Here is a 14,909-nt window from a genome sequence, read left to right as displayed (position 1 = left end):
TGCATCTGAAGACCAGGCCTCAAGATAAAGATCCAATGGCCAGCTCTACATGCCTCTCTAAGGGATAAGCAGCATCTTGGAATTGTACTATAACTGGTATCAAATGGTCCAGGAAGTCCAGCTAGGCATCAATTGCCCTGGTAGGTGCATCTGGACCAGAGCATCTAGATCCATCCCTTCCCCAAAATACCTTTGTTCTTTCCATGTACCCTTGCTATGTGATCCGCTTCCCTATTGGATCAATAGTAGCCAAGTGGCTATACTTGTAATCTACAGCTTGATTATAGTTTGACCCACGTTGTACCACATTGTGACTTTGCTGTATAAATTACCCCTGACAAAGGGCATCAGGGGCAACCACTCAGGCCCCCTCCTGCCTCTCAAGAGCTATTTCTCAGTAAACCTTTCCCACTTTTAACCTATGTTGTCCCTTGGAATTCATTCTTTGATTTCAGGGGATGTGAACTTGGCACCCCTGACATCTATCAGGTTGGGAGTTATATTTATCCTATATCAGTAGTAAATAGAAAAGCAAGCTGACTCATTTTCTGCTGTTGTACACTTGCAATAACACAGGTCACTTCTGATAACAGATGGGGGGTTCCCCACACAACAAGCAATCAGTCAGTTCAGCAGACACCAGCTGGGTCTAATTCAATTCAATTCTTACATTACCTACCATAGCTGGAGATTGCATTAAATCTCACAGGTTAAGGGTTCATCCCTGACTTGGCCCCAGCTCAGATGCCAGTTGCAAGCCCCAGGTTTTTTTTTTTTAACCTGTGCTTCTAACTGACCAGCTATAAATCAAAGTTCCCACAACTCCCTCCTTAGCCTTGCTTAATTTGTTAGAGCAGCTCACAGGACTCAGGAAACCACTATGTTTAGTGGTTTATTGTAAAGGATATCATAACACATGGAGATGAAGAGATACATAGGACAAAGTATGGGGATAGAGACATGGAGTATCTGTGCTCTGGCTAGACTCTCCAGGAACCTCCACGTGCTCGGGTATCTGGAAACTATCTGAATGAACCTTGCACTTCTGAGGTTTTGTGGATACTTCATTGCATAGGTGTAATTGCTAACAGCTAGGATGGGGAAACTCTGCAAAGCCTGCCTACTCAGGTTCTTCAGCATTCTTAGTTTGAGGGACTAGGACAGAACCCTTTCTGGAATGAGTGTCTCATCTATCAGACAAGGTAAGTCAGAGATTTCTTTAGGGCCAGCTCCAAGGAAAGGAGAAGATCAGAGTTTCTAGGACTTGGCTTGGAGAAGAGAAATTCTTAGTTTTCATGGCCTGCTTAGGGGAGGGAGCTATGAGCCACAAACTGTGGATGAAAACCAAAAATATGTAGCATGAAATAATATTTGGCATTAACCAAGTAAAGAAAAGGTGATCAGTGGAGGGAAACATCAGTATCACCCCCATCTCTCACTTGATACAGTCAGAAGGTACAACATCATGTTGCTGGGGAATCTTTCCCCAAATGCACAAATTTGGTCTACTAAGGAAAGTAAAAAGCCCAAATTTAGGAGTATAAGATAACAGAATGATATTTTTAAAAGTCATGGCCACAAAAGAGGAGGAAAAACTGAGGCACTGTCACAGATTGAAGAGGCCTTAGGGAACATTCAGTGTCAGATCTTGAAGTGGCTCAAGGATTAGAAATGGGCAATAGAAGGGTAACTGACAAAATTAGAATAAAGTCTATAGTGTTGTTAATAGTACTGTACTCATGTGAATTCTCTGGCTTAATCATTGTACTTTGTTTATGCAAAATCTCCATGTTAGAGGACCCTGGATAAAGGGTATGTAGGAATTCTCTGTACTATTTTTGTAACTTTTCTGTAAGTATGACACTAAAAAAAACTTTTCAGAGCTTGCTTTAAGAGTATATAAGTGAGTGAGTTTTAAGAGTTCCTCGAAGTACATGTGTCCCAGTGGAAGAGCATGCTGATAGAGAAATGATTTGTTTCTATTTTATTAGTTAAAACAACAACATCTATAGACTAATGACAAACCTCACTGGGGGATTTCACTTGCAGAATTCCTATTAATTGCCCCATCCATCTAGAGGCCAATGAAACTTCTTACCAAATGAACAGTTAGGTAATTTCTGGACTAAGCCAATTCTTACCACTTACCAAGCACTCAGTGTAAGAGTGACAACAAGGAGGAGCATAAGTTGCTGTCCTGTTCTCAAGGACCTCATAGTATACCACATTTCTCATGGGCTATTTGATAGCCCTGTCCATGCAATATTCTCAGATCAGGGTGTGGAGCTTGAATGTCACCTGATCTTTGCCTGGAAGGCTTATAAAATGGGTGATTTGTCTTTGCTTACCAGATGGTCTTGGGATCATTTATTCTCAAAAGATCCACTTCGAATATTAGAAGACAGCTTTTGTGGAAAGTTGGCTAGCGCTCCTCCCAGTAAAGTTAATAATCTAACATGTTTTATTCCATCAGCACCAACTTGAAACACTTCTTGAAGTAATCTTCAATAGTGCCTTATCTGCCTTGACCAAAGGTCAGAGAAGTTTGCCTGCAGTCAAATCTGCAATGACCCCTCCACACTTGCTCCTTCCTGTTCTCGGTCTCATACCTTCTTGTTTGCCTGGCAGAGGCAGGGCAAGGGCATGCAGGTCGGACCTTTGCCTGTTGGTGGGGGCAGAATATAAGTGGGCACCAACAATTCACTAATCAAGATAAAATATTTTAATGCAACGTTTAAAAATACCAATATTTTGACATTTTGTTCAGGATGCAGGGTTTTTTTGTTAGTTTTTAATTTTTAAAAAATACTATGCTAAATTTGGTCTTGATTATTGATGTTTTTGAGGCACTTACTTCAGTTTTTCACCTCTAGCAAGTGTCTTGCTCATCTTACTCCCACACCCCAGTGCTGGCCCTGTGAAGTCCCTGTCATTAATGCTTTTAGCCTGCAATAACCAAACTGGCTCTGACCTGGCAATGAAGGTAGAACTTTGCAGGAGTAGTACAGGAGATCCCTTCTGTTTCTCCCCAACAGTGGGGAAGGTTCTGTGGAAGACTTCTGTCTGCGGGGAACGCTTGTATAAAAGCATTAGTTGAAAAGAACATCGATTTACACTCTAAACCTTCAGTGGGCCAGCCATTTGCTTTCCAGAAAGCATTTTTTGCATAATGTTTGAATTAAATCTCTCCTTCACAGTTGGAAGGCATGAGTTAAAAGCCTGCTTAGCAGCAGAAAAATATATCTGCGTTTGGTCCAGGTTATAGTTACTGAGGGAACTATAACTTTGATTTGCTCAACTGGTATAAATGTAAATCCTTAAGTGAAATGTATTAAATGAGGAAGGAGGTGCTCTGTTTTTAAGGATGCTGTTGAGCCACAGCTCTGTCTTTAGGGCCCCAGCTGTCACATACGATCTGGGGGTTACAACCAAGCTCCAGCAGACAGTCCCAAGTATTCCAGAATTGACATTTCCTTGGGGAGATATTAGATAACTTTTGCTTTAGAGATAAATATGATGGATTTAACAGCCCAGATTGGAAAACTAAGCAGTTTAATTTCAGGACAGTTTCTCTGAGCAACCTGGCATGCTAGATTTTTCTTTGACTCTCTCTTACCATTTCTTCTATCTCGTAGGCAGGATAGGATAGCTTTTCTCTGCAACCATTTTCCTTACTGTTTTCACCTGGTGTTTTGCATTCCAGTAAGGCCAGTCTCTCACTCTCCTGCCAGTTTGAATATGTTTTCTTCTTTCTCCTTCATTTACCCTGGAAGACACCTTTTCTTCCTTTTGCCTGTCCCAAAGGCCTTCAAGTGGTGGTTCACAACCAGATCTAGCTCACAAAAATATTTTGTTTTGCTTGCAGAATTATTATACAAAGACAACAATCCTATTACTTTCTGTTATTTTCTAGGTATCATATCTACAGGTGTCCAAATCTGGTTTTCAGACTTCTTAACCATAGAGCTATTTCAAATTTTACATTTTTTCCTGTATTTGTACACTGCCTGGGCATAGTGCTGAATTCTGAGCACTCAGTAATTAATCTCTGTGGATTTAGCCTGTTATATTACCTGCGCTATTTCTATAGACATCTGCATTGTGACCTGCATTGTGAAAGCCAAACCTTCCCTCTTCTGACAGACCCATCTCAATTTCCCCTTCCATTAAACACTCATTCCCAGTTCTTTCAGCCCTATCTTAATCACCTTCTCTGCTGCATTCTGACAACTTTGGGTTTCACCATAGAATTTAGCACTTAATTATGAACAGTTTTACATTTGTACTTGTCAGGTTAGACCTCTAGTACGTGCTGCGATAATACTGTCACTTTTTTGTCATTTCGCTTTTCAATTAAGGCAGTGTCTTTCTGTATCATAACTTCACTAAGAATTAGCGAAGCACCTACTATTTGGCAGACAGCATGCTAGGCATAAGACATGCAAAGATGACTAAGACAATCTGCTCTCTTATCCAAAATCAATCCGGAGATCTTACTTCCCAGCACTTTCCAATTCTAATCCTCGGCTTCAGTGGTCTGTTCGTTATTTCCAGGCACACCTTGTCTTATGCTTCCGACTGTGGTTAACACTCATACCACTACTCTGATGATTTTTTTTCTGAGTATTTAAGCATCTGTTGAAGCCTGGATCAGTTTCTCTTATCTCTGACTCATCCAGCTCTTTCCATAGACATGTGCTCCTCCCTCCATCTTGGAAATTTGACATAAGCTTTCATTTATGCAAAAGTACTCCACTATAGGGGTCCTATATCTGGTTTTCAACTTCCCAAGGATAGGGCTTATCCACTTTTACATTTCTCCTATATTTCAACACTTCCTGGGTATAGCACTGAATTCTGAGCAGACACTCAATAATTAATCCCTGTGGTTTGATTGATCCTCCTATCTTCAATTAGTCTACTTTCTAGAGAGATGTGCTGACACTAATTTTATATTTTACGCTCAGGAGAATCTGATGAGAAAGGTAAATCTACTGCAATTGAATTAAAACATCATATAAAAAGCAAGTAACCACCTTGAGTAATATGGTGCTCCCAAAGTTACTGATATATCAGTTTAGAAGTCAGCATGCATTTCCCAAGGAAATAATACCCCAGGATGGTCACATGTACAGGCCAGCCTGTGTGCACATGCTTCACCAACAGTACAGTTGAATCCTGGGGTTGAGTTTAGAAACTCCCATTTTCTCCTCATTGCCTTAAAAGTTTACTAATACTGTATGTACTACTATATGTGACACTCATGCTTGGCTGGCCTTTACAATATTTGTTTTCTCAATAGACAATAAGTCCCAGAAGCACAAAGATAGCATCGGTCTTGTTGACTGCCATGTCCTAACATAGTGCCTGGCATATATTAAGCAGTCAATAAATACGTGTTGGTTTGCATTGAGTTCAATTCTAGTTGAAAGTTTATGGACTCGGGGGACATGTAGATATTATCATAAATCCTAATGTCATCACAGACTAGTTGTGTGATCTTGGGGAAATTCCATGACTTCTTTCTGAGTCTCATCTTACCCCTCCATAATATTTTATTAATCATAGCCATGAAATTACTGAATGTGATACTTAAGATGTTTCTTCTTTCCTTCCCTCTTGCCCCAGTGTAGCCTCTCAAAAATGTATTTGGTTAGTTCATTGATGTTGCCTGTGTCATTGTGGTTGAGGTGTTGCGTTATTGGTGACCTGGAAGATGACATTTGGTGCCAGAGTCTTATAGCAGCTTTTGGGAGCATGTTGGTTGTATTTCTGGGCCTAGTTCTAACAGTTTCTGTAGTCTAAGGCAGGTCACTCAAACATATCTATCAAAGAATGATGAGGGATTTCAGTTATTTCCAATCCTTTTCCTGTATATATTGCTGACTTCAGGTGGAGGGCTGTAAGTACTCAATGTACTGCAGTGGACTCTAAAGGTAGAATTTATTTGAATTCAATTTTCTCTTTTATCTTAGTTATTCATGTGTGTGTTATATTCTAACTCATGATAGATCCATGTTTTTAAAATATTAATATAATGTTACTCATGAGTCACTTCTTAAGGAATGCCTGCTATAAGCCAAACACTGTGCCAAGCACTTCACATACAGAGGCTGATTAGTTTTTACCACAATCCTGTGAGCAAGGCATTATCATCTCCTTGTTACTGATGAGCAAACTGAAGTTTACAGAAGTTAAATGATTTCAGGTCTGAGAGCAAGTTAGTGGTAAGAATTTAATCTCTGTAAATCCAAATCTTTCCCCTACACTTCATCAAAGGGTTAGTAAACACTAAGACATCCCTTGGCCACCATAGAGTTTCTTAAAAATACTTCTGGCATATTAACTGGAAAACGCAGAACACAGAGGTCTGCATGCTGCATAGAGATTCTGCATGCATAAGGATGTGAACACATCATAGAAAAAATGAGAAAAATGCTGTAAATGCTGGTCTTACAGGTATATTACTTCATTTTTCTTTCTGGTAATGCTTGTACAATAAATAATAGATGCTTTTAAAGAAGACTCTGAATACTTTAGAGGTGTAATCTAAATAAAGAGATAGTTGAGTTTGTTTGATATTGTAAGTTTATTCTACACATTTTTGTGAGGGAGCAGAAATTTAAAATGGAGGCAATGCTGATATCATTAATGTCTGCCTCTGGCTTGGCAAGTGTCACTGTGAGTCGGTAATAATGGGAAGATATTCCTCAAAGGAAATCAGGAAGAATCACTAGAAGTCCAAAGAGCAGAGCCTGAAAATCAACCTCTGAAAGTGGACTATTTTTTTTTCCCTATGAATAGAGCCCATCTTTAGGGAATAGAAGGGAATGCTTTCATATCTAGAGCCAAAGAATTATATGATTTGGTAAAGGTTGGAGTACTTATAACCTTCCAAAAGTACCCCCCAAAAGACTGATTATTTATCTGCTTGAAATCTATCTGGAAAAACAAGTCACAATGCCATATCCTCATGGTTATTTCATAAAAGGATAAAAAGAAGGTGGTACAATTAAGAAAATAGGATTGAAGTTTCTAGTATCTTTGATTTTTGAGAATAGATGATCTAGTACATCTATTATTTTATATCAAAACCTGAATTGTTAAGGTAGAAAATCAATTTAGGCAATATTATTCACTTATCCTTTCATCCTTCCATCTATCTGTCCAACTTTCCATCCATCCATTGACATGTGCATTTCACATATTTATGTATGTCCTCAGAGCCTAGTGTCAAGGATGATGCTACACTTTGGAGTTTGAAAAATGAAAGATGTGGTCCCCTATTTACAAGAGGAATGAACAAAGGTTCTTGGTAATCAAAGAGAAGAACAGCTTTGCCTGAGGTTAGGTGGGGATTGGAGTGGTTGAGTCAGGAGAGACTGTCCAAAGGTGATAATTGAATTGAGTTTTTGACTGGTAAGCAGGAAAATGGTAGGCAATTAGGAGAGGAAGGACATCTTGGACATGTGAAGTATGTTTTCATCATTTCTGTCTCTCTACTCACTGTGGGGAGGATGAGCTGACCAAGATGTGGTGGAGCAAAGTTGGGGAAATATAAAAGCTCACAAGACCCAAAGGACTGAGCTCCTTCAAGGAGCTGCCTGCAGCATAAAGTGAGGGTATAATTAGATTTACTTCATGAAGACACGGGGATTGTGGAAAGATTGCAATCAGAGTTTTAGGAAATGAATCCAAAGCCAAAAATGGTTGGTCCGACCCATTGAAAGGCCTGTCCCAGGGAAAGAGGTTGGTAGGAAGAGCATATAAAGGTTAATCTTCTCTTAGATTGTACCCTTCATATAGAAAAACATTCTTATATAAGGCTTTACTTATTTTTGCAAAGAGTTAACCAGATGCATATTTTTCCCATCTCATTCTGGTAACACCTTCCTCAGGACATCTTACCAGATTCCTCTACACTGGATTTTAAATCTCATTCCTGGGTTTCCTCAGGACCCTATGATACCACTGCCATGGCCCTTTCCTCAAGGTATGTTCTTCCATAGTCATATATTTCTGCACACTATGGCCTACACACTAGATTTCTCTGTCTCTGAATCCCCAGAATGCGAGGTAGAATATAGGACAGAGTAAGCCAACCCTGGTTGCATATCAGAATTTATGTGGACAGCTTTCAAAAGATAATAATGCTCAACTCTCAACCCCTGCTCCCCTCCTCCCAAATGATTTAGAATTAGTCTAGAACAGTTCCTGCATGTGACTATATTAATATATTTAGAAAATCCCCAGCTAATTCTAAAAATGCAGCCATGTAGATGGCTGAGGTGGAATGTTTTTGAGATAATGAACTGTAACAAATATTATCCTGGCTGTCTCACTTTTGGCAGAGAAGAGACTTGGGGAGGATCAGTACCTTGCTGTTTAGGTAGATTTCCAAGGGTTGAATTCACCCCAGACCTCAGAACCCTGGAGCAGGGGGGTCCTTTCAGATGTACACATTCATTGAAAGAAACCCTTAATGTACTTCCAGGAGTAAACACACAAGTTTGGTGCAAGATGAACTGATTACACTAACTAACTCAGCTGGACTGTCACTGTTTGAAAATATAAAGTGGCTGAACACTCAGAGGAAAGCCTTTCCCAGAACTGGTCAAGGAAGGATCAGGCCCATGGACTGAAGGGGAGAGTGAATATATTATAGTGACTGGGAAATGGAGTCATCTTCTTTTGATAAGGTGGAAGCCATCTTCTTTTTATCCAGAAAATCTCTAGAAACCATAGATCAGATTGGAAATTTTGAAATAAATCAGGAAAAGTAAACTACTTCTACCTTTTCCAAATTTATTGTAGATGTATTGTTGATCCAACAGAAGCAGAAAGAGAAGTGGGACTACCTAGTCTAGACTTGCCAGAATGGGTCAAGTGGAGATGGTGATAACATTAGAAATGTGACATAACTTTGAAGATATGTAGAAATTATTAATCATAATTAGGAAACAGTGAAAAAATAGTACATGCTACATTGACATTAAAATGGAAACACATTCTGTGACATCAGGAAAGAAAGAGGGAGGAAGAGGAAAAGAGAGAGGCCTCTGGTGGGAGAGGGAGAGAGAGAGAGAGAGAGAGAGAGAGAGAGAGAGAGAGAGAGAGAGAGAGAGAGAGAGAGAGAGAGAGACTGAGAAATTCTCAAAATGAGAAATGCCCTTGTGCTAGGAAACAGCAATTTTCAGCACCATGGAGAAGGGCACACATTATCGCTTGCTTGTTTTTTTATAGAGATGGCTTTCTGGGGCAGGCTTTGATTATATCCAATCTGAACTGAAGAAACAACCTTGATGTTGTAACTGCACATGTGGATCAGAGGGTGCACATTCATTCCTCAGATTTATTGGCCCTTCCTGGCCAATTCTCTTGCACTTGGGATTGACATAATTCCATTCTTTCCTAGCAAAGGAAAAGAAGTTCAAGGGTTGGATTTTAAAGTCTCTTCTAGCTGGTAATTTTTCTCAAGTTTCTCATGTAATCAATCCCTAAGTGGAATAGTTAGTGAGAGAAGCCAAATTCTGACTGAGGCACAGGACCCTGGGAAGTTTGATGCCACCAGACTTGGTTTTATATCTGCCTCACTTGGAAGAGATTTGTAGGAAGAGTCCATTTTAAAACATGAGGACAGTAGAGTTTTGATATGGGGAGAGCCTGCTGAGGAAACTACATCTGTCGTAGCTGAATGAGTTGTCTAATGTTGTCTATGTGCTCTCTCTCTCTGGAGGATCGTAGGAAGATTAGTGGTATATTCACTGTAGGGAGCAGGGTAGAAGATTGCATGTTTTTGGTTTCTTTCTTTCCCTGTCTATAAATGCTTTAGTCTTTCATTCTAGATCAAGCTTTGTTCCCAGTACAAACAAGGAACTCCATGCCCTGAAACTTCCAAATTTTCCATTCTGGTTCTACTCTTGCATCTAAGGATGCTTCCTTATTCTTTAAAACAGTTACCATTCACTTCCTATTACCTTTAGTTTTCTTAATCAATCAAATAATTGATTAAAGTATACATCCACTTGATAAAACCATAGCGATTGTTTAGTCTGTGTCAGCTACTCATAATAGGTGCGGAACCTAAAATACAGAATCCCTGGTTCAAGAAACTCGCTGATGATTCACAATCTAATTGTTTAGCAGTGTGAGGGGGCAGGTAGGAGTGGTTATATTATAACCTCTTACCTTAGAGGAGCTTACAGTGTGATATGTTACTGCTCTCATTCCAGACTGCCTTGTCAGAGAATGAAATCCTAAATATGGAATCTGAAGTATTTATTAGTAAAGAGCTAAAGGTATTATATTTGGGGTGATGGAGAAAACATGCTGGCCCCTTTGACTGAAACCATCCTGGGATTGGAGATGAAATCTGACTATAAAGCAGAGATATACAGCAAAAGGAAATAATGAAAATAGAGGAAACTCTAGATTGCCAGCAAAGGAGGAGGGAGCAGGTTGGATAGTCCTGGAGTGAAGGAGGAGGCTTGTTGGGAAGTCAGAAAATGGAGGGCATGAAAGCCATCCAAGACGTGAATGAGTTTCAAAATTTATAACATAGTAAGAATTAAACAAATGGTCATGTTCTTTATCCATATCTTTTTATGTAATCCCCACAACTGACTCATATTTTGAAGAACATACCCCAAAGTAGAGCCTCAGGTACATCATTAGATCAGAATTGGTTCCGACCAGTCTTCATTCATCAACATTAAAATGTCAGATTAACAGACTTTGGGATGCTTAATTTTTTCTGTTCTAGGGTACAGGTTGGAGATTCCAGTGTATTTCAATAAAAGCCCTGACAAAACAACATAGAGGAGGTGCATAACAGCAAAAATGTTTTTCTCTAAGCACAGTGAAATTTCTGTTGTTGGAGGTGATGATTATGTTTCTTTTTTCCCCCCTTGGTTGATTAAAGTACTTTTTTTTTTCATCTGTCAGGAAACAGAAGTTAAGAGCAGTTGGTAAACAGAATGAAACATTTCATAGTTGTGCTTTAAAAAAATGTTAACTTACGTTACTTTGTTGTTGTTTTCTATCAGTTCCTTGACACTGACTGTGACTGGGTAGGGGCCTCTCGTGGCAGGGGTGGAGGAGCACCATGTCCTCAGCAGTGTACCATCCCTATACCCAGAGCAACACCAGCAGCCCACAGTCCCTGCAATGAGTGCACTCAGTCTTCTATGAACACGATTCCTTAGCATTGCAGACTGAGTTTTATTACTTTCTAAATGGAAAATTGTTCTATCCTCTTTATTGGCATACGCAATTATTATAAAAATTTCCAACAAACCATAGCAAGTAAAATTAGCACTTTAACATCACACTTCTCCCTCTTTCCCCCACTCATGGTACCATTGTGAATAGTTTGTCATATATTTTCCCAGACTTTTTGGATCTAGAAAAATATTTCTCAAAAAATGGTATTATGTTATAAACTCTGCTCTGTCGTATGTTACTGGATACATTAAGGATCTCTTTCCAAGCCAAGACCTATTCATCTCTTCTATTCTACTTGGTGAATTAACATGTATTAATTTACACTAATATGTGTATATAACAGGATTCCTGATTTGGGGACATTTGCTTACTATCTCTGGACATTCTAAATAATATAATATTTCTATAAACAGCTGTGAACACAAATGATTCTCATATCATGTTCTTTGGATGTATCTGTAGAATGTTTACCATGTACAAAGAGTTTCCGCATCACTTTATTTATGTGATCCTAGGTGACAGAGGCAATGGCAGTTACAAACCTGGACTGGATCAGGGAGGCCTGGATTGGAACTTAGATTAGCATTTTTATGACATGTAACCATAGCCAGAGCCTCAGTTTTACCTGTAAATCAGGGATAATGGAAATATTTCTCGCATCTCATGGATGCTTGCAGGATTCCTACATCCTAGTTTTTAAATGAACAGAAAGAATTGCACCACTGAGGGTGGTGGACTGTTTAAGTAATGTATGTGAAATGTTAAAAGAGTATGCCACAGACTAAAAATGCAAAATATATTAGTTATCCATGTTGGAACTAGACATAGTTTTTCAAAACAGTTCTGATATTGTGGGCAACATCATGCCCAATATTTAGTTGAGAATACTGAGGTGCAAAGAGCCAAGATTAATCTAGGCCAATGACAAGGAAAGAGAATAGTTAAAGGCATCGCCATAGTCTCTGTGTAAGGGGAGACTGTTTTTGCAGAGCACTTTTCATAGTACTGAAAACAGCTTCCAGGGAAGCTGTGGAGAGCTAAGGGTGCTGCACACCCCTTCCAGAAAGAGCTCAGAAATAGGCAGAATTGAACTTTGGCTTAGGCTTGGTCTCCTATAAATGGATCTTTCCTGGGCATGTTACTAAACCATTCTAATCCTGACATTTCACACACTTGGGACTTCAGAGGGGTTTTATCAACAGTTAAGTGAGATTACCAGATGTCAAATCTATATGCACAGTCCTTGGCAGATAATAAGACTTTAAATCTTGTGTGCTTCCAACAGTGTCAGAATTAGAACTCACATCTTCTTTTCCTACATATCATGTCCTTTGCCACCAACTCCAACTTTCCCCTTCTAGAAAAGGCTAATGCAAAGTCAGGATGCTCAGGAACATGAGAAGTCCTATCCTGGAAATAGGCTTTTACCCAAGGGTAGGAAAGGCAGAGCTAACATGTTATGGCAACCCTCACCCTGGACTTCACTGACCCCTGACTCTTGCTGCACTGGATCCCTCTCTCCCCGCTGCCTCTCTGACTGGCCTTGCACAGTCAGGTGCTGCCCTGATATGATCCTCAGCTTTCCATTGCTTTGAAAAAATACCTGAGAATTGCAACTTGAAGGAGGGCTTTAAGTTTCAGAGGTTTAAGTCCATGGTAGCCTAGCTCCATTGCTTTTAGGCCTGTAGTAAGGCAAAAGCATCATGGGAGAAGGGTGTGGTAGAGAAAAGCTGCTCATTTCATGGTGGCCAAGAAGCAGGGCAGATGGGAGGAACAAAGAGCTAAGAGGAAGAAGTAGGGGACAAAAATATAGTTACCAAGGTTTTCCTTTGACTCACTCCCTTCAAGTAGGTCCTACCTCCCAAGATTCCATCACCTCCCAATATTCCATCGCCTCCCAATATTCCATCACTTCCCAATATTCCATCACCTCCAAAGATTCCATCACCTCCCAATATTCCATTGCCTCCCAAGATTCCGTCACCTCCTAAGATTCCATCACCTCCCAAGATTCCATCACCTCCCAAGAGTCCATCACCTTCCAGTATTCCATTGCCTCCCAAGATTCCGTCACCTCCCAAGATTCTATTGCCTTCCAAGATTCCATCGCTTGCCAATAATGCCATCAAATTCTGAATCCATTGGTGTATTAACTCATTGATGAAATTAGAGCCCTCATGGTCCAATCACCTTCCAGAAGTCCATCAGCTGGCAACCAAGCCCCCAACACCTGGCTTTGAGGGGATATTTTATTTTATTTTATTTTATTTTATTTTATTTTATTTTATTTTATTGAAACAGTCTCACTATGTAGTTCAAGCTGGCCTGAAACTTGTGATCCTCCTGCCACAGCCTCCTGAGTGCTGGGATTTTAGAAATGTGTCAAAACACCCGGCAATGGGGGATAATTTAGGTCAAAAATATATCACCCAGTAAAGTATTTCATGACAGAAAGTAGTTCAAACTGTAGGAAAGAATGATCACTAAATTCAGGGCTCATGAAAAAAATTACATTATCACTGGGGTCCAAAGGAAGAGAGAGTATGACTCTGCTTTACGTGATGATAGCCATTACTATTTGCTTAAATATTTTCTTTCCAGATCAGTGTTTTTGGTGCCTTCAAGATAAGACAGAAATTGAAAACACCTTTTATATAGGAATATAAAGCAAAGAGAAACAGTAGTGGCCATAGATTGCAGCTATGTTCATGGTCAGAAAATGAACTATTTCTCTTCTGTTTAAAAAAAAATAGGACTTTAGATTTAATGTTGTACCTGTGACTTTGTGGCCTAATGACAAAGCAGGCAGATGAGATGAGACCACCCTTGGCATGAACCCTAGGTCAAGGCTACCTGTGCCCTGGAGCAGGGAGAGCAATCCTTCCCACATTGTTCAGCAAAGCAGGCAATTTCTTCTTTTCCTTTCCTTTTTTCCCTTCTTTGCAGTGCTGGGGATTGAACCTAGGTTCTCACACATGCTAGGCAAACACTACAACTGAGCTACATACGCCTCCAGACCCAGGACTGGGTTTTTACTCTAGCTTTGCTGCCATTTACCCACAGCATGCCAAGGAGGATGAGTTGACCTTATGCAAATATTTTCCTCAAACTACTTTTTCTTTTTGTAAAATTTGGGGTTGCACCAATACTCTTTTCAAAACCTTAGACACTTGCATAACATAATTGCTTTTTTATTATTTATCATTTTCACATGCTTTTAATATTTTAATTGAATCAATTCATAAATATTTAAACATGAAAATTTAGGATAGAATTCCCTGTAAAGATGGTATACATAGGCACATGTTTGGTTCCTCTTGAAAAACTGCTGGGAAAAATGCAAAGGGATTTTGAGAAAGAGAGAGAGAGAGAGAGAGAGAGAGAGAGGCCATATGGAAAGTTAATAAATGACTTAGCAGAACTAAGAAAAGTGATTCATAAACCAGGAATGGAGACAGCTGAGAACTCATTCAGTCTAAAGTAAGATTTTCCACAATTGTTTGAGTAAATGGTAGGCTCTGATGTCTCTGAGGAATCTCAAATAAGGAGGGTCACTTGAAAGTCAGTTGAAGAAGCAGTCTAACTACACACAGCTGAGTCACGGGAGGCTTCTTTTGTAGAGAATATAAAATAGAAGGTGTCTGTCCTCAGAGACAGAGCATAGCATTGCAAGCAAAGAGATCATA

At 39.6% G+C, this 14,909-nt stretch overlaps 1 protein-coding gene and 1 long non-coding RNA gene across 3 annotated transcripts in view; one reads left to right on the top strand and one right to left on the bottom strand.

Moving 5' to 3' along the window:
* Positions 1-14,909, top strand: part of Dock2 (dedicator of cytokinesis 2) — a 433,172-nt gene that overhangs the window by 178,509 nt on the left and 239,754 nt on the right. The window lies entirely within an intron of this gene.
* The window catches only part of LOC147822958 (uncharacterized), a 54,048-nt gene that overhangs the window by 38,781 nt on the left and 358 nt on the right, over positions 1-14,909 (bottom strand). The gene's annotated exons all lie outside the window — the stretch shown is intronic.

This window comes from Heterocephalus glaber, unplaced genomic scaffold (genome assembly GCF_053883595.1).
Source record: "Heterocephalus glaber isolate CG9 unplaced genomic scaffold, H.glaber_assembly_v1.0 deba00001606, whole genome shotgun sequence".
NCBI lineage: Eukaryota > Metazoa > Chordata > Mammalia > Rodentia > Bathyergidae > Heterocephalus > Heterocephalus glaber.
The sequence above is the reverse complement of the archived record's forward strand: the minus strand, read 5'-3'. Positions and strand labels throughout refer to the sequence as shown.